This window comes from Lontra canadensis, unplaced genomic scaffold (assembly GCF_010015895.1).
Source record: "Lontra canadensis isolate GAN:19392208 unplaced genomic scaffold, GSC_riverotter_1.0 scaffold10, whole genome shotgun sequence".
NCBI classification, from domain to species: Eukaryota; Metazoa; Chordata; class Mammalia; order Carnivora; family Mustelidae; genus Lontra; species Lontra canadensis.
Window position 1 is genome coordinate 19774046 of NW_022631004.1, and position 20569 is coordinate 19794614.

General features: G+C 36.9%; 1 long non-coding RNA gene across 1 annotated transcript in view; it reads right to left on the bottom strand.

Moving 5' to 3' along the window:
• Window positions 1-268: 268 nt before the first annotated feature.
• LOC116866749 overlaps window positions 269-20569 on the bottom strand; it is a 50622-nt gene continuing 30321 nt past the window's right edge. Inside the window, exons 2-3 of the long non-coding RNA XR_004382454.1 lie at window positions 1000-1173; window positions 269-585 (exon numbers count right to left, since the gene is read on the bottom strand). This is a non-coding gene — a long non-coding RNA (uncharacterized LOC116866749). The remainder of the gene's footprint in view (window positions 586-999; window positions 1174-20569) is intronic.

Consider the following 20569-nt stretch of genomic DNA (forward strand, 5'->3'; position numbering starts at 1 on the left):
AAAATATTTTAGGGAACTGTTTCTGTCTCCTTCCAGAAGTCAAACTTGTTGGCATTTTAGTTAGATAGTTCTTCAGCTGTCATCATAGTTTTACTATCCTACTCATTTGAGTTGCATTATAATTTTGGCACCTGATGACAAGTTCAATTCAGAAATTCAACTGAGTTTATTTTATAGTGCATTCAATAAATTATCTAAGTGTGTAACTAGTAACATTACTGAAAGTAGCTGATAAAATTAGATAAAAACAAACTGCTATAGATTTCTTCAGAGGAAATATTCCTTACCGTCTTCATGTTGCTACAGATGTGTGCTTCTCATGTCTATGAATGGCTATGGCATGTTTAATTTCGGCAGACAGAGGTTAAACAGTCACTTTTCAGTAAAGTGTAAATAAAATTCACAAAATACCCTAATACTTTTGCTTTCCCTTTTATCCATTCCTGATGCCAAGGAATTCCCAAGGAAAAGAACTCTAACTACACACCATACATGCTCCCTGCATGTGAAGAATGATAGCCATCTGGCTAGAGCTTTGATTCTCCAAGTGTCAGAGCAGAAGGAACCATCCAGGAAAGCAATAGGCTGTAACATAAAACAAAAACTGAGATAAGCCATTGCCCTAAATTCCTAATAACTCTTTATGAGATTCTAATATGTTGAGTTAATTCAGTTTTTGTTTTGTTTTGTTTCTCCATCTTTGAGCCACTCTACGCTTATTAGTTTTGGCTAGAAACACAGGTTCTGAAATATAGTCATAAAGCCAGTTCTGGAAGCCATGTCAGCCCAAAGTCTAGACCTAGAAGTTCCAGATAAGGGTAATACAAGCGCTCATTCAAAAGTTTACTAGATTGTAAGCTGCTTGAAAATTAACACCATATTTTTGCTATAAAATTATATATAAAAAGTGTTAAATACTCCTACAAGTGCCATAGACTTCACTTCAAATAGATGGTAACTCATAATTTGACCATCATTAAATGACTAAAGGGAACATACCTTTTTATAAATGTCACTATCATTTTCTTGGCAATCACCTCCTCATTTATCATCAAAGTAATACCTGGGATGGCATATACAGAACTTGTTACAAGCAGTTTTCTTTACTAAATTAGTTGTTGGATTCATACGCCACCATATGGCTGCCAGCCACGTTCGATTGAAGTGGTTTGCCTGTAAAAAATGGGGGGAAAACATATTTCTATTCCCAAGAGGAAAAAAGGGAAAAAAAAAAAAACTTTCAAGTCACAAAATGTAAGGAAATTTTAAAAGCCCAAAAGAATGTATCTATCCCGTTGGTATGGGGGTTGAACCAATCTACAGGTGGTGTCCCAATACCAGCCCACGTCAGGGGGAGAGGGACTATGAATCTTCAGCACTGCTGTACGCTTCTCCCTCTTTGTTTATTACAAATGGTACCAATCATAATGATAGTATTCTCTTTGACATTGCAGAACAACAAACGTAATGCATCAGTGAAACTTCTTTCTAAATTAAAAGATCAATAGAAACTTAAATGTGATTAAAGTATTTATTTGAGGGAAATAAAGTATTTATTTGAGGGAAAATGATGACCCAGTGCCAGACATCGAGTCCTCTGAATATTTTAAAGGGACAGCATCCAACTCAGAGGATGTTGCCTTAGACGTTTTCCTACCAGGTCCACAGGGTTCTAGAGAGAGGCACCATGAGAAAGGTTCCCTTCAAATGACCTAAAGTTCCTCTCAGAGAAGGAAGCCCAGTAGGTACACAAAAATGCATAGAGTACCCAGAGACTCTGTCCATAGCTCTATCCCTTAACATTATAGGTTGTATGTTATTGATCTCTGGAACCTCAACAGCACGGTACCTGACATACACCAAATGAATAAAAATGTGATAAATGAATGAATAAGTAAATAACATCAATAAAGTAATCATTGACTGGAATGACCAAAAAATAATAATAATAAAAGTCAACATCAGATTATAATGCTCAGATGTATTAAATATAAAAGCTTTAATCTGTTGGTAATAGTCTTTTATTAGAATAATATATTCATGGGACAATAAATGCCTATAAAATCTGGATCCAATTCATTTTCTGTATAATAATTCTTTTCCTTCTTGTAACTCGAGGGTTATGGAAGAGCAAAATACTTCTAAATGTGTTATATTTATGATTAGAGATGACACAATAGGGGTGCCTGGGTGACTCAGTGGGCTCAGGTCATGATCCCAGGGTCCTGGGATCGAGCCCCGCATCAGGCTCTCTGCTCAGCGGGAAGCCTGCCTCCCCCTCTCTCTCTGCCTACTTGTGATCTCTGTCTGTCAAATAAATAAATAAAATCTTTAAAAAAAAAAAAGAGACGACACAATAATATGGCTCGACTATGCTTAACCATATTTACTTTACTATTGATTTCCTTCCTACAGTGTTATAAAGAAAACAAAAATAATGAACACACGATTGTAGGTTATTTTTAAAGTATCCCAAAATTCTTTGCCACTTTTATCGGGACAACTTGATGAACAAATACACCCAACCCCAGCCAAATGTTTATAACATGGTTTAATGACTATTCGTGCATAACGTTATTTTAATGATTTTGTTTTTCCACCAAAGTAGAGTGCAGTGTACGAAAGCCATGCCAAAAGGGCATACTGACCCCTTCTAATCTCTAATGAATCTGTTATTAGCCTAATAAGGATCTGGGGTTGGACATTTGGTGATAGCATAGTGTAATTTTAGTACTAACGATTTAAATGTTCTTAGCAAAGGGGCAGAAGAGAATGGGCAATTACAACTTAATACAAAAATGAAAGGCAGGCTAAATGACTTAGCATAGTCAAAAGCCCATCAATTTTGCATTCGGTTGGGATGCTGAGGTCTTTATATTATAGATTCTCAACCAAATACCCATAACCCTATGATCAAAATTCTGCTCAGTGAAGAGAAAATATAATTAAATACACAGGATATTGAGGGAAAGTTATAACATTTAATTTCTCTTCATCATCTGTCCAACACACCGCCAACACTTATTAACAAGACAATTACATTTTCCTTGTCAGTGGGACAGGAAAAAAATAAGAACATAGGTTATGATAATGATGTATGACAACATAAAAGCACAGATAATGTACACTGAGTATACAAATGTTCACTGAATGTCTATCACTCTTACTTTATGCTTACATTATTTTTACCATTTATTTCCCAAGGTGATTAAGAATTCCAGAATCCTTCATATATTACCATGGATTGTCAAAAACAATACACCTGCTTTTATCCACAAGAACAATCATTATATTGCAGCCTCGTAGGGGAGATTCACAAGTCAGAAATTACAATTCAGAATGATAAAATGCAGTGAGATTCCTAGCAGGGACATTGGATCCTTTGGAGATGAAGACAAGCAGGCAGCAGGAGGAAGATCTGGGAGGTCCTGATACAGAAATGACAGCTAAACTAGGTCTAAAAGAGGAGTAGGAATTATCCAGTAAAATGTGGAGGGAGAAGGGCAAAGGGAAATGGATTGGGAAAAATATTCCAGACAAAATGAAAAGCATCTGGAAGGCCTAGAAGAAGAAGAAAGCCTGAAACTGAGGGAAACAGGAAGAAGTTCATTAGAGAGTTAACATTATAAGGTTAACAGCACAACAGGAGGAGAGCGCAAGGTCCATGAGATAAGCAGGATCCCAACCATGAAAGGTCTTGTAAGCCAAGGCACAAGAATTAACCCTAAGAACACAGCAAAGCTAGAGAAAGGTTATAAACAGGGGTATGATAAGGCCACATTACTTTTTTTGAAATCTCACCCTGACTACCTATTAAAGGTGAAATGTCAGAGGACAGACTGTGCAGGAGGCAATGAATAAATTAGGAAGCTAATATATGAGCTACTTAAAGATATGTTAGTGACCCACTCCAGGACAGTGGCAATAGGAATGGGGGAAAAAAATGGGTGGATCTGAGGGATTTTGGGTGGTAGGATAAACAAGATGTAGTAATTGATTAGAGGACTGAATGGAGAGGAAGATGCCCAGGGTTTTGCAGGTGAGTGAATGGTGGCACTATTCTTTGACTTAGATTTAGAAAAGGAAAGGTGGAGGGAAGAAAGGAAGAAGGGGCAGTTAAAGCACAACTTCTTACAAGTTTTGATTTTCAGGTGTCTGTGAAATACTTAATTGTAGATGTCCTGAAATCACTTAAATATGACATTCTGGGGGTCAAGAAAGAGATATGGTATGGGGTTACGAATTTAGGATTAATCTTTAAGGAGCAGGGATTCTTAATCTGAATTTATGACAGGTCTCAAAAGATTCCAGGATCACCTGAAATTGTATGCAAATGTTATGGGTTTAATTTTATCTTCTTTGTCTAGTTTCTTAAGGTAAAATTTATTGATTAAATTTTTATTTTTTCTGATCCTAAAATTTATTTTTATAAATTTCCTTCTAATCACAGTTTTAGCTGCATCCCACCAATTTTGATATATAATGTTTTCATTTTCTTTCAAGTCAAAAAATTTCCTGATTTCCTTTGCAATCTCTTCTTTGACCCATGGATTGTTTAGAATTACACTGCTTAATTTCCATATGTTTTTATATTTTCTAGATATTTTTCTGTAATTGATTTCTAATTTAGTTCTGTTAGGATCATATGTTCTGTATGATGTGTCTTTTAAAGTTTATTGACATTTATTTTATGACCCAGTATCTGCCCAACTTTACAAATATTCTATGTACATTCCAAAAGAATATATACTCTGTCCTCTTAGGATGTAGTCTTCTATAAATGTGATGTAAGTCAAGTAGGCTGATGGTAACGTTCAAGTCTTCTACATCCTTACTGATTTCCTCTGGGTGTGTTCTATCAATTACTAGGAAGTGCTGAAATCTTCAAAAATAATTATTGAATTTGTCTGTTTCTATTTTCAGTTCTGCCACTTATTGCATACTGTATCTTAAACCTCAGTCATTAGGAACATACATGTTAGGCTTATTTTGCCTTCTAGATGAATTGACTCTTTCATGATCATCTCTGCTGATATTCCTTGTCCCATAGGCTTCTTTGTGTAATACTAAAATAGGCAGTCTGTCTCTCTCTTGATTAGCATTTGCAGGGTATCTTTTACTTCCAACTTATCTTTCCTTATACTTACATTACTTTTGTTCTAGGTAACATATATTTAGGTCTTGATCTTTTTTACCCATGTTGACAACCTCTCCCTGTTAATGCAATGTTTATGGACATTTTACATTTAATGTTATTATTGATATGGCTGGGTTTGAGCTTATCATCTTGCTATTTGTTTTCTGTTTTTCTCATCTGTTTTCATTTTTCTTGGTTATTTTTTCCATTTACTGATTTTAGTAGAATATTTTCTTGTGTTCCATTTTATCTCCTCTATTAACTAACATATCTCTGCTTTTAGTGATTGCTCTAGGGTTTATAATATGCATTTTAACTCATTACAGTCTACCTTCAAAATATTAGATCACTTCAAGTATAGTATGAGAACTTTAAATAATATCATTCCACTTCTCTCCTTCATCCATGGAGGTATTGTTATCTTACAGTTGCCAAAATATGACCTTTATTCCTTATAAGGGTGTTGTTAGAGAAAGTGGACAAGTGAACTTCATTACACTGAACCTCAAAATTAGAAAGACTTCTCTGTTCTAGACACATGTACTGCGTGGGGACCAGCCTCTATTAGATTTATGACATGGAAATGCAAAGAAGAAGGTTCTCTCTGGGAAGCCCATTTATAAGAGGAGGGAAGAAGGGAAAGCACTGATCTTCTTCCCACCTCATCAATGAGAGGTGACTCCAGCTCCCCCATTGCAGAGTGAATGTGGGGGCAGAGAGAAGCCAGAGTTACGCTATCAGAGTGCCCTCCACATATCTTCTTCAGGTTTCCCTTACCTGAGCATGCATTTCTCTAGTAATTCTTATAGCTTCTGATTGTCAAATTATATTCCAAATAAATCAGATAAGGTGTTTTTAAAATTAGGAAGAAAGTCTCTCTTCACCACCCACAGAACTTCTAATTTCTCAATTAGACCCCTCACACTCTGGTGACATAGCCAGCTGCTCATGCACTAAACAGATCACGGGGAATTCCCTTTGTGGGCCAGGCACTGTTACAGGTTGTTACAAGCACTGGTGATATCAATGGTGAGTAAGACAGAGGAAGCCCCACATGCTGCAACTTCCATTCGGTATGGAGCAGGGGATTCAACAAGCAAACAAATGCACCAAGGAAATAATTTCAGATAGTAACAAGTATTGTGAAGAAAATAAAGCAATATAAAGCAAAATAAAGAAATTAAAATTGATTAGATAGGAAACAATTGTTCATGGACTCTGCTTCTTTCCATCTTGGACTCTCCAGGAAAAATAAATCAAGATGGTGAAGAGACAAAATAATAATAATGATAATAATAATGATAATGATAATGATAATAATAATAATAATAGGGTGGGAAAGACAATCAGTATACCAGTTTTCTGTTTTTGTATTCTAATCCTCACTTAAATTCAATAGTTAGTGGCCATCCTCTCACATTTCTCTTGAAGAGAAACAACCTTTGACCAAATACATAAGCCAGAAAGCTGAGAATAGAAGCATTAGCACAGTCTCTATTCTACAATCATAGCTAAAACTAAACCAGAATTGGAATGCCTAGGTAGCTCAGTTGGTTAAGGGCCCAACTCTTGATTTTGGCTTGGGTTACTATCTGGGGGTCATGAGATTGAGCCCCAGCTCTGTGCTCAGCATGGTGAAGTCTGCTTTAGATTCTCCCTCCTTCTCCCTCTACTCCTCCCCCTTCTCTTTCTCGATCTCAAATAAATAAATAAAATTTTAAAAATAAGCCAGAAATAATTGTTACGTCAATTATTCCCTGAGTGCCAGGGTGTCACTGATTCTCAGGAAATAATGACTAAAGAAAGGTTTTAGATTAGCAGTGAGTGAGAAAGCTTTTGACTGAATGTGCAAATGTTAATTAAACTGTATCATCCAGTGTAACACTGGTGGGAACGGTAACATTTGTATTGACTATGTGAAAGGCTCTTTCAAGTATTAGGTTAATTTTCAGATATCAAAATCTTGTCATTCACCTAAATGTCAAAATAAGTGTTTTGATCACAGCACGCTGATTTCTACTTCTCCCCTCCAGACTGTTCTAATAAAGACAATAAAGTCAGAAAGTGGGGGATGATTTGTGGGCAAGCAAAGCCAAAAGAGAATAGGCTTCCAACTAAAATGAAGCGTTCAATGGCTAGGAAGAAACATTTAAAAAAAAAAATTAAAAAACCACTGGCTACAGAACCATTTTCTGGAGAAGACAGAAACCATCTACTGTTACCAAGGAAATTAAGGCACTGAGGCATCAGCAAAAGCAGCCTTCATTAAGCACCAGAATAGTTCTTGACAAACAAAAAATACATGGGACTCAACTCAGTTTGACATATTGCAGCTTTTAGTACAGAATTAGAAATTAAAGGATGAATCAAAGCAGATAGTCTTTATGAACCTCACAAATTTTACTTTTCTTCAAGTTGGAGCCAGTAAGAAATTCTAGTAAGCCAGTGTGATTAATGACTAAAGGTGTCTGAATGACTTGGTTGGTTGGTTTCTGGAGACTGTGGTGGAATAGCAAACCCCTGACCCCACCTCCACCCCCCACAAATACATCCTCACGTTAACCTCAAATAATAAATAAATAAGAGTCTTTGGTGATTACAATTTTTTTTCCTTTTTTTACTTGACAGCAGCTACACTTTTTCCTTTGGCTAAAGTATCATAAAGATTTGATTCTTTGGTATAGATTGTGCTGTAATTTAAACAAACTGAAATCTCTACTTTTGAGAGGACCTAGTAGGCCTGGCTTACCCTTTCCTTTTAAAATTCCCCGGCTGCACTTCAGACTCTCAAGCTACCTTTGAAGGGAGATTTATGTGTTTTAAGTACAATTCAAGCGCGCTGACACCTCGAGAGGAGATTGTAAACAATCAGAGACTAGATGGGGTAATTCAAGTATTTCATTCTGACAACAGCCAACAAAGTCTCATGTGTCTCCTAAAAGACTCCATCCACATCAGTAATAAACATTATTAGGGCACACACCCTGCCCATCTCCAAGGACGTATGCTATCAAGGTTCATGCTCTGTTTAAAGAGTTTGTAAGTTTTGTTGACTCTTTCTTAGCCTCAGTCATTAAGAACATTCTGAAGTCATACCAATGGTATGGTTCAAATTCTGTTTTTACATTTGAGAAGTAAATTCTAAAATACCCGGATTATCTGGCAATGCAACTTCTAAAAATAGAAACTAATTTATAATCTTGTAAAGACATTTTGCCTTTTTTAAAATTAGAAATAATGCCTGCATTGGGTTACTTTCACCAAAACTAATGAAAACAGTTTGGCGCTAAATAAGAAAAATGTAAAACCTGTCTTCAGTGTATTTAAATATCTCTTTCAGAGGACTTCTGACAGCAGTTAAGATCTTCAGTTTACCCTACAACTTTTTAGTTACTTCCTCTTCTTTCTTTTCTTTCTTTTTTTTTTTTTTTTTTAGATTTATTTATTCGAGAGAGAGACAGAAGGAAAGAGCAAGAAAGAGTGTGAGTTGGGGGAGGCCTGGAGGGAGACAATCTTCAAGCAGACTCCCTGCACAGCATGGAGCTGGCATTGGGACTCGATTTCACAACCCTGAGATCATGACCTGAACCAAAATCAAGAGTCATAGACTTAACCAACTGAGCCACCCAGGTGTCCCAAGGCTACTCCCTTTTCAATTTCATTGGGAAATTCCGTAAAGGAAGGGGCTTACGCTTTGTTTTTTTCCCCCTCCTTGTATTCTCCATAGAAACCAAAAGCTAAAAATCAGGTCTCTATAGTCCAAATGAATGAAGTATCATGAAATTATCTGGGTCATTCAGGGAAACACGTGTGAGAGGTGATTTGACAAAAGTAGTTTTCCTTTTGCTTGAATTACATATGGGGTTGCCTCCATTACTTTACCACTTATTCATATTATTTTCTTGAGTCATTATGCAATTGTCCTAAGGCCAGAAATATCTTGTCTTGAAAAGCATACTTAAAGTTATTTCACATCCGTGCCATGTGTAAACTTAAAAAAATTAATTTTAGCCAACTAAATATTTAAGCAGACACGCATACACAGATATATATATAGACATATATATATCTATATATATATTTGCCATGGAAGTTCAACATTTTCTATGTGAATCCTCACCCTCATCATTATCTATAACTAATTTTACAATGTTTTCACATTACCTCCCCAAGTGGATTGTATTAATTAATTAAAGAAAAGGACCTTCACGCCATCTAAATTCCTAGCTCTCCCTACCTCAACAACTTCCAGATTAAACCTGAGAGTTCAGAGAATTGAAATTTCTGGACTAAGAAGTCTTTTGGCATTGCATCTTTTGGCACTGTCAGATTAAAACCTGCATAATAAAAAGAAAATAATTGATCCAACATATTTACTCGGTCTTTTACTAGTTAGCATTTAAGACCATGCCAAAAATTCAGAATTACCTAATTCAGCTCTGCTAACTACCAGTTATTTCCACATTTCACTCTCTCCTTATGGTATATTGTATGACAGCAATATAGTGTGGTACAATGACAGCTGTCCTTAAGCAGCAGATGACATCACCGTCACACTATTGAGTTGAGAGAAGAAAGGAAAACCCTTTGCATATGAGTCACAAAATTCTTTCACTTATAAAAGTTCTTTGGTTCTAAGTCACAAAAGCCCAATATTAGTAAGTAGGAGAACAAATTTTATAATAATATAGTATTATTAGGGAAACAAAAGTGTCCGAGAGTGTTAAATCTCCCTTTTAAATCTCCCTATATTTTAAAAATTCTAAATGTAAAAAGAAGACATGGATATTATAGAAATTTTAGAAAATGTAAAAGATATTTGGAGAATTTAAAAATCACCTCAATTGGCTACCGACAGAAAATCATTATAAATGCTTTGGTAGGAGTCTTTTCAGGTGTTTTCTTTGTCCTCTATGTGTACATAGGCATGTGCGTGCATATATAGTTACTATCACAATGCATTTACTATTTCATAACCTGCTTTTTCATACAGTGTACAATGAACAAGTATCTGTGTCATGAAAGTCTTCAAAAACATGTGTGCTATGGTGAGTGCTGTGAAATGTGTGAACCTGGCAATTCACACACCTGTACCCTTGGAGCTAATAATACGTTATATGTTAATTTAAAAATTTAAAAATTTGATCACAGGGTCCTGTGATCGAGCCCTGCATCGGGCTCTCTGCTCAGCAGGAGGCCTGCTTCTCTTCCTCTCTCTCTCTGCCTGCCTCTCTGCCTACTTGTGATCTCTGTCTGTCAAATAAATAAATAAAATCTTTAAAAAAATTTAAAAATTTAAAAAAAAATGTAGAGAAATCACATCATATACACATATCATAATATATTTAACCAATCCTCACCAATGAATTCTTAAGTTGTTTCTGATTTTTCACCTTTACAAATATTGCTCCAATAAATATTTTAACACCTAACACAGAATCTATTCTTTTCCTGTCTTGTCTTATCTTTTCTTTTCTTTTTAGAAAGAGAGCAGTGCAAGCACATGTGTGAGTTGGGAGTGGGGGGCACAGAGGGAGAGGGAGAGACCTAGCATGCACCCAAGGTGGGGCACGGTCTCAAGACCCTGAGATCAAGAACTGAGCTGAAATCAAGAGTTGGACACTTAACTGACTGAACCATCCAGGTGCCCCAGAATGTTTTCTTAAGATAAATTCCTAGAAGCAGATTTGTTCTCAAAAAAAATCTTAATATTTTAAGGCTATTTACAGATTGTGAAATTTCAGTCTAGAAAAATTCTTCTAATCTACTTTCCCACCAATAATATATACGAGTACACATACATTCATTTTTTAAAATATTGCTACTTCAAAATATTAAAATTTGTATTTCATTTAGTTGGTGTTAACTTGATTACAAATGCCAGCATATATCCTAATGTACTTCCCTTTGGCCTGTATAAATCCTTTGCCATGTTTCCACTGGGATAATATTTTTTTAATGTGAATTTCTTTTTTAAAAATTGAGGTATAATTGACATACAATATTATATTAGGTTCAGATATACAATATAATGACTCAGTATTTGTGTATATTGCAAAATGATCGCCAAAACAAATCTAATTAACATCCATCATCATACATAGCTACAGAATTTTTATTCTTGTGATGAGAACATTTAGGATACACTCTCTTAGCAACTTTCAAATATGAAGTACAGGATTATTAACTACAGTCACCCACTGTATATTATGTCCCATGACTTATCTAAATTATGACTGGAAGTCTATAACTTTTGACCTCATTCTCCCATTTCACCTACCACCTGCCTCTGGCAATCACCAATCTGTTCTTTGTATCTATGAGTTTTTTGTTTTGTTTTGCTTTGTTTTGTTTTAGATTCCACATATGAGAACATATGGCATTATGGTATTTGTCTTTCTCCATCTGACTTGTTTTATTTAGTATAATGTTCTCAATGTCCATCCACGTTCTTGCAAATGACAATATTTCATTCTTTTTTATGGCTGAATAATATTTCATTGTGTACATAAATAGCACATTTCTTTGCCCATTCATATCCCAAAATTCTGTAACTATGTATGGAGATGGATGTTAATTAGATATGCTGTGGTGATCACTTTGCAAACTATACAAACATTTAGGTTGTTTCCACATGTTGGCTATTATAAACAATGCTGCAGTGATCATGGGGGTGCATATGTTTTTTCAAGTTAGCATTTTCATTTTCTTCAAATAAATACCCAGAAGTGAAACTGTGGGATCAGATGGTAGTCCTATTTTTCTAATTTTGGGGGGGATATTCTATACCGTTTTCCTGAGTGGCTTCACCAATTGGTATTCCCACCAAGAGAGCACCAGCGTTCCAGTTTCTCCACATTCTTGCCAATCCTTGTCATATCTTAACTTTTTTTTTTAAGATTTTATTTATTTACTTGACAGAGAGAGAGAGATCACAAGTAGGCAGAGAGGCAGGCAGAGGGAGAAGAAGAATATCTTAACTTTTTGATAGTGACCATTTATGAGATGATATTTCATTGTGGTTTTGACTTGCATTTCCCTGAGGATTAGTGATATTGAGCATCATTTTATGTGTCTGTTGGCCATCTGTATGTCTTCTTTGGGAAAATGTCTATTCAGATCTTCTGCCCATTTTTTAATTGGATTATTTGGGGTTTTGCTATTAAATTGCATTTCTTTTAAATTGCTCTTTAATTTAAGTCTCTTAAACCTTGAGACCAAACACAATTCAAGGTCTTACCTCATCTGTGTAATAAGGAAAATTTCCAGTCCCAGCTGTATTACTTACATTTATACCTTAATCTTGGAATATTCAAATAAATAGAATTTTCTAAATGATTATCGAGCTAAGTACCTTGAAACTCCATAGACTACTGCTACATTCTTTCTATTGCTAAGATAGCTGAATGTCATATCATGTTAGGTCAATGGGCCATTTATATTTTATTTTTTAATGAGATTATCTATCATTTAAGCAACACATTTGTAAAGTGATCTGTTAAAAACTTCTGAGATTTTTTAAGGATTATCCAACACGACCAGGTGAGATTTATTCCTGGGATGCAAGGGTGGTTCAATATTTGCAAATCAATAGATGTGACAGAACAGATTAATAAGAGAAGAGAGAAGAATATGATCCTCTCAACTGATGCAGAAAAATCCTTTGACAAAATACAGCATCCTTTCCTGATTAAAACTCATTAGAATGTCAGGATAGAGGGACATTTCTCAATTTCATAAAAACCAGCTATGAAAAGCCCTCAGCAAACATCACTCTCAATAGGAAAAAGCTGAAAGCCTTTCCCTTAAGATCAGGAACATGACAAAGATGCCCACTCTTGCCACTATTGTTCAACATAGTACTAGAAGTCCTAGCAACAGCCACCAGACAACAAAAAGAAATAAAATGTATTCAAATTGGCAAAGAAGAAGTCAAACTCTCTCTTTTCACAGTTGACATGATACTTAATATAGAAAACCCAAAAGATTCCACCTCCAAATTACTAGTACTCCTACAGCAATTCAGTAATGTGGCAGGATACAAAAATCAATGCACAGAATCTGTCACTTTCTTAAACATTAACAATGTAACTGTAGAAAGAGAAATTAGGGAATTGATGCAATTTGCAATAGCACCAAAAACCATAAGATACCTAGGAATAAACCTAACCAAAGAGGTAAAGATCTATACTCTAGAAACTACAGTACACTTATGAAAGAAATTGAAGAAAACACAAAAAAATGGAAAAACATTCCATGCTCATGGATCAGAAGAATAAACATTGTTAAAAGGTCTATGCTGCCCAGAGCAATCTATACTTTCAAAGCCATCCTGATCAAAATACCAATGGCGTTTTTTAAAGTGCTGGAACAAAGAATCCTAAAATTTATATGGAACCAGAAAAGACCCCGAATCACCAAGGAAATTTTGAAAAAGAAAAACAAAGCATCATGTTGCCTGATTTCAAACTACACTACAAAGCTGTGATCACCAAGGCAGCATGGTGCTGGCACAAAAACAGACACATAGATCAATGGAAAAGAATAGAGAATCCAAATATGAACTCTCAACTCTATGGTCAACTAATCTTAAACAATGCAGGAAAAAATACCCAATGGGAAAAAGACAGTCTTTTCAATAAATGGTGCTGGGAAAATTGGACAACTATATACAGAAGAATGAAACTCAACCATTCTTTTACACCATACACAAAGATAAACTCTAAATGGATGAAAGACTTCAATGTGAGACTGGAATCCATCAAAGTCCTAGAGGAGAACATAGGCAGTAACCTCTATCAACCACAGCAACCCCTTTCAATACATGTCTCCAAAGGCAAGAGAAACAAAAGCAAAAAAGAACTTCTGGGACTTCATCAAGATAAAAATCTTCTGTGCAGCAAGGGAAATAGTCAACAAAACAAAGAGGCAACCCACAGAATGGGAGAAGATATCTGCAAAGGACACTACAGATAAAGGGCTGGTATCAAAGGTCTATAAAGAACTTCTCAAACTCAACAGCCAAAAAACAAATAATCAAGTAAAAAAATGGGCAGAAGACATGAACAGATATTCCTCAAAAGAAGACATACAAGTGGCTAACAGACACATGAAAAAATGTTCAACATATTACCCATCAGGAAAATTCAAACCAAAATCACATTGAGATACCACCTTACACCAGTTAGAATGGCAAAAACTGACAAAGCAAGAAACAACAAATGCTGAAGAGGCTGTGGAGAAAGGGGAACCCTCTTACACTGTTGGTGGGAATACAAGTTGGTACAACCACTTTGGAAAACAATGTAAAGTTTCCTCAAGAAAGTTAAAAATAGAGTTAACCTGTGACCCAGCAACTGCACTACTGGGTATTTACCCCAAAGATACAGATCCAGAGAAAAGAAGGGCCACGTGCACCCCAAAATTCACAGCAGCAATGTCCACAATAGCCAAACTGTAGAAGGAGCCAAGATGCCCTTCAACAGATGAATGGATGAAGAAGATGTGGTCCATATATACTCTAGAATATTACTCAGCCATCAGAAAGAATGAATACCTAACTTTTGCATCGACATGGATGGAACTGGAGGGAATTATGAAAAGTGAAATAAATCAAGCAGAGAAAGACAATTATCATATGGTTTCACTTATATGTGAAACATAAGGAATAGCCTGGAGGACATTAGGAGAAGAAAGGGGAAAATGAAGCGGGTGGGATCAGAGGGGGAGATGAACCATGAGAGACTATGGACTCTGGAAACAAACTGAAGGTTTTAGAGGGGAAAGGGTGGGGGATGGGTGAGCCTGGTAGTTGGTATTAAGGAGGGCACTTGCATAGAGCACTGGGGGTTATATGCAAACAATGAAGCATGGAACACTACATCAAAAACTAATGATGTACTAAATGGTGACTAACATAACATTAAAATTAAATTAATTTATTTGAGATAAAGAGAGAGCACACAAGTCAAGGGAGGGGCACAGGGAAAGACAGAAGCTCAAGCAGTCTCCTCGCTGAACACAGAGCTGATGTGGGGCTGGATCTCACCACCCTGAAATCTTGACCTGAGCTGAAATCAAGAGTCCCATGCTCAACCAATTGAGCCACCCAGGCACCCTAGACTTCTGAGATTTTCTAATTCATTACAGTGAATTTAATCTTACTAAACTGCATCTATTTCCTTTGGATTATATAGACATACTCCCCAGAAACAGGATAAGACAACAGGCAGAGGGCTCACTCATGTCTCCTCTCCACACACTGATCTCTCCACCTCCAAATGCTGGTGATCCACAGGACTGATTCAGTCAGAGTCTTTTGTTTTCCTTCCACACGCTCTCTCAAGAAGCCATCTAAGCCGGTGGCTTCAAGTATGATCTATACATTAATGGTGCCCGATTTTTATCTCCAGCTTCAGCCTTCCCTCAAAACACCAGACTCAGATATCTATTTATTCAGTGTCTTCACTTGGATACCTCACAAGCAAATTGAACTCAAACTTAACTCGGGATTCCCTGGTCTCGATTCCTCTTCAAGTTCTCCCCTCCCTGTACATGCTTCCATACATTTGATCAGGCCAAAGATGGGCAGGTCAGCATGGTATATACATCTCTTTCCCTCACACCCTCTTTCCATTCATCAACAGGTCCCTTGATTCCAACTTAGAAATATGCCACAAATCTGACCACCTCTTTCTTACACCTTGCTGGGCTGTCCTAGCCTAAGCCACCATCTGCTACTGCGGCTCCTGGCTCATCTCCTTGTTTCCCCTCTTGCCCTCCTTGGATTTTATTCTTCACACAAGCAGCAGCGCAACCTTTTAGACATAAACATCACCAGCTTTTATTCAACCTTCCGAAGTTTTCCCTACACACCCGGGATGAAATGCCACATGTCAGATCTGCTTACCACAAGGCCCCAGATCACTTGTTTGCTCTCAATCTGATCTCTTGCCACCCCCATCCCTTGCCACCCCAGTTACATGAGCCTTCTAGCTGCCCCTCGAGAACGTCAATCTCATTTTCTTTCTCAGGGTGTTTGTGTACTCTCTGCTCTTTGACTGGCAATGTTCTTCTCCTAGAACTTGGCATGATTTCTTCCTCCATTTCATTTAAGTCTCTGCCTTAATGCCCTCTGACACCTGAAACAGGACTCCTGCCATTGCTCTATGCCTTTATTCTGATTTATTCCTCTTTTGAAGCATTGTGTGTGTGTGTGAAATATAGAATACATAAAAGCAAGATGTCTTTATTCACCCATATTTTTACTCACCCGTTTTTCCAGCTCATGGAACAGTACACGCAGTAAAAATTTGTTCTTCCCTCCCCTCCTATTAATCCCACAACCAATACTAGAATTATGCTGATCTATAGTAAGAAGGTTTTGTTATTTTCTATGACATTCCATGTGTCTCTTAAGTTTCTTCCAAAAGATTTAATCATAGCATTTGACAAGGGGGGTCATGAATGATCATGTCATCCAATCCCTTGGCTTCAGCTGAGAAATAGGTTATTAAACTCCTTTTGTAAAGTATTCACTACAAACCCAAATGCTTGTGGTTAACTTTCAACTGTGTTTGACCTCACAGGTTGCAATTATTCAGGGATAAAAAGAAGAGCTGGGAAATCTATTTGTGGTTGTTTTTACCTAGAGTATAATACCATTTGCTTTCACTTTAAGACATTAACATGATGGAAAGATCCTAGTCCATGCCATGTTTTTCCAGACTATGGAGGGAGAAAACACTAATTATTTTGCTCCATCAGCTACACTTAATTCAAAGGGATAATATACCAGCTCATCAGAGTTTTGTTTTTGTTTTTGTTTTTGTTTTTACTCTTTTCTTAACTTTTTCCCCCTTCATGACCAATATCTACCCAAAACTCCTAGTGGAGCCCTGAACTCTGGGAGTTATTTAAAATAGGATTGATTTCATTTGGGCAAGATTTGACTGATAAAGGCACTGCTTGATCCTTTATAATGCATAGAAGAAACTACTAAAAGCACACCAGCAGAGAGTCTGGAAGAGCGCACAGTGAGGAAAAGCATTGATCTTGCCAATCTAATTCATTCTCTACAGGAAGAAACTAAGGTCTAGAGATACAAAGTGATTTGTCAAGGACATCACTGGTTCCTCCACCTACCCACCCTTTGGTTAACCCTCCTTGATATCCATCGTTTATCTTGTTGCTTCCCTTATAAAAAGATTGGCATTTTTTTTTCCTCTCAAGGCAAAACACCAAAAATGTTGGGAGTTTTGGAAAGAGAAGAAACACAAATTCTAGTCATCCTCAGCTACTAAAATGAAAGCAGGATTGGCAAGAAAACATATAAATGAAAATGCCAAAACCCTAACTTCAAATTAAGGTTTAGATTCCAAGAACCTCTCAACTTGACTCTTAAAAGAATTGCTTGTAAAACCACATCCTATCATTTTATCTGCCAGACTTATGATGGCAGGGGTTTGAGCAATAAAATAGTCAAAGGGTACGCAAGGGAAAAGAGAATTCATATGAAAATCCAACAGCCTGGTTCTAGATAACTGGGAGGGGACAGTAAACACCTCAGCTGTCATACGGCAACTCTGGCCCTTGGATAAAAAGATTTTCATGGCAAATTGTTTCACTTTAGGAAAATTGTATCTACTTTCAACAATTGTAGGGTTGTTTCCCAAAATGATTTTCAGGCTAGTAAAAGAATGTGAGTAATGATAAAGCACAGCATAGAAAATACAATTTCTGCTTGGCACAGGATTACGTACCCGTGGCATTGAATGCCTATTTTGTAAAGTTCATCTTAGTGATTCTTTGAAGAAACTCCTACTCCAGCTTCTGACCCCAAGAGTAAAACTCCTTAGCACACTTATTTCCTTTCCTTCATTATATTCCTGCTGTTAAAGGGCAGTCACATATTTCAACTAAATCAAACCTTTTCAAAATATTGAATAGTGAGCTCTTGATATTCATAAAAGCTATGGTTCCAAAATCTTCACTAATGTTCAAATTATGGGATATTTTTTGATGGTGAAAGTAAATTTAGAATTGGTTTGCAAATGTGTTTTGTTGGGCCATCAGAGAGCCGACATTTAAAAAGGAAAGAAAGAAAGAAGAAGGAATTGCATGCAAAAATCTGGATTTCTGATTCTCTTGAAAATTGGGAGACATGGCAAAATAGCTCCATATTCCTACTTGGCATCAGTCTGCTGGAGTTCTGGAAGTTGTCTGCCCTTGGATGGATACAAGCCCACCAGTTTGCCACACTCTCCTCCAGTTCTTTCCACTCATTTACAATTGCTTCCCTGGACCAGTTAGGCATTTGAGTTTGTGACCCTGGCATAGGAACAGGTAAGTATTCACTTAAAATGCACTGGAACCATGACTAGCAAACAAAGGCAGTTTGAACCATTGACACTGGCCTTTGGGCAGATTCACTCACCAGCCGCTGACTGCAGTCGCAACACACAGTCACTGTATAACAGGAAATTCACATTTGTGTTTCAGCAAAATTAAAAATGATTTTATTTGGGTTGCCATTATAATTTAGAACCACGTATCTTACATCTGTGAATGGCAATAAATTTTGCATGCTATAAAAGCCCTTAAAGTTAAGTACAGAGATACTTTAAAAGATTGATTTTTAGAAACCTATTGAGATAACGTGGAAAACTACCTAAAATCCCATTAGAAACCGCATGCTTGAAAGCAGGAGTTCTCAACCTATCCTTCCCCACCAGCAACATTAACATCCCCTGGACACTTCTTAGAAATGCACGTTGTGGAGATGCACCCCAGATCCACTGAATCAGAATGTGAGCATGGAGTCCAACATCTGTATTCAACAAGCCTATCCGGTAATCCTGATGCACCCCCAAATTTGAAAAACCCTGATAGGGGACTTTCCTGCTAGTTTGCCCTAAGCAGAGATATTGATCTCCTCAGCCCTTAGGGGGGCAAGACAGCCTGGAGCGTTCAAAGCCCCCAAGCCACAGTCTCTAGCCTCCAACCACGTAATCAGAGTTGGATGCTTCTGTGTTCCCAGCTTGTCCCAAGAAGCAGCAAGTGGGATGTCCATCATTCAGCACTTCCTAGCCCTCTTCCGGACTACCATCTGCCTGTCTACTTCCGCATTGGCAACCACGAGCACACCATGGGCTGTGGAGCTGCTGAAGAATTTCATATCCCGTGCTCCCAAGTAGAATGACATAGGGCACAGAGCTCAGGAGCCAATCTGGGGGTGGAGACTAGAGAAATCAGGCCGGGACAACAGGTCAGGGACCCCAGGCACGCTCAACAGCAGGTGATAGTCCTGACTCTGAGTCATGTTGGGTTCCTTTGCCCATTGGTGGCTGATGGTTCTCTTTAACGTTGTCCATGTTGGCTACAAGACGACGACCGTCACAATGCATATGTACTCCCAAAGTTAGATCTTCGTTAGTGTGAAATACTTGATAGGGAAATGTTCCACTGGATTTGGAATCCATGCACATCAGCCTGAGAAATTTTCAGTGAAAGAAAAGGAAAATCTAGTAGGTACTTTTATTTATTAGTTACTTTTTTTAATGATTTTTTAAATATATACAGATGTGTGTTTTATTTATTTTTTTAACTTTATTTTTTTTTCAGTGTTTCAAGATTCATTGTTTATGCATCACACCTAGTGCTCCATGTAATATATGCCCTCCTTAATACCCACCACCAGGCTCACCCAACCCCCATCCCCAAAGCCCTCTGTTTGTTTATTAATTACTTTAAAATATTATTTCAACTCTTCAGAATTTTTGATTGGTTGGTAAGTCATTTAAGAACTTATTTTGAATTAAGTTTCTCATAAATGAGAAATATTTAAAAACTAAAAAGATCATCATTTACAGGTTTTGATCAAATGCTTCATACAGTCATATCAAGCATTAAAGCCAATAAAAGCAAGCTCAAGATTCTCATTAATATTATATGATGATTTTTTTTTGGAAAGGCCTTATAAATTCAGTATTTACCCTTTTAATTCATCATTTTTTACTTTATCATAATTATGCAAAGATAATGAAATAATCTTTTTTACCAAGATCCATATAGACACACCCAAATTCCATGCAGCATCCCCTAAAATGCCACACAAGTTATGTTTGTGATATTTCATGCCGTGACACGGAATTAGCACATAATTTGGAATTGCAAGTCAAATCGAAAGTGGATCAGTAAATCCAGCCTTGATAGGTGAGACTTTGACAAGGAGCCCTGCTCCAAATAGAGCCACAGGCTTTGGTCGTTCAGCTGTGCTCCATAACTAAGATTTGATTAAATTTCCATAAAGCAAGACAGTCTGTGAGGCTGTTTCTTCAACTCATTTGAAAAAATATACAAAAATACCTCCTCCCAGACAGCGGTCCTAACACGTCACCATTGCAGAGAACTGAGAATCTGGATCAAGATATG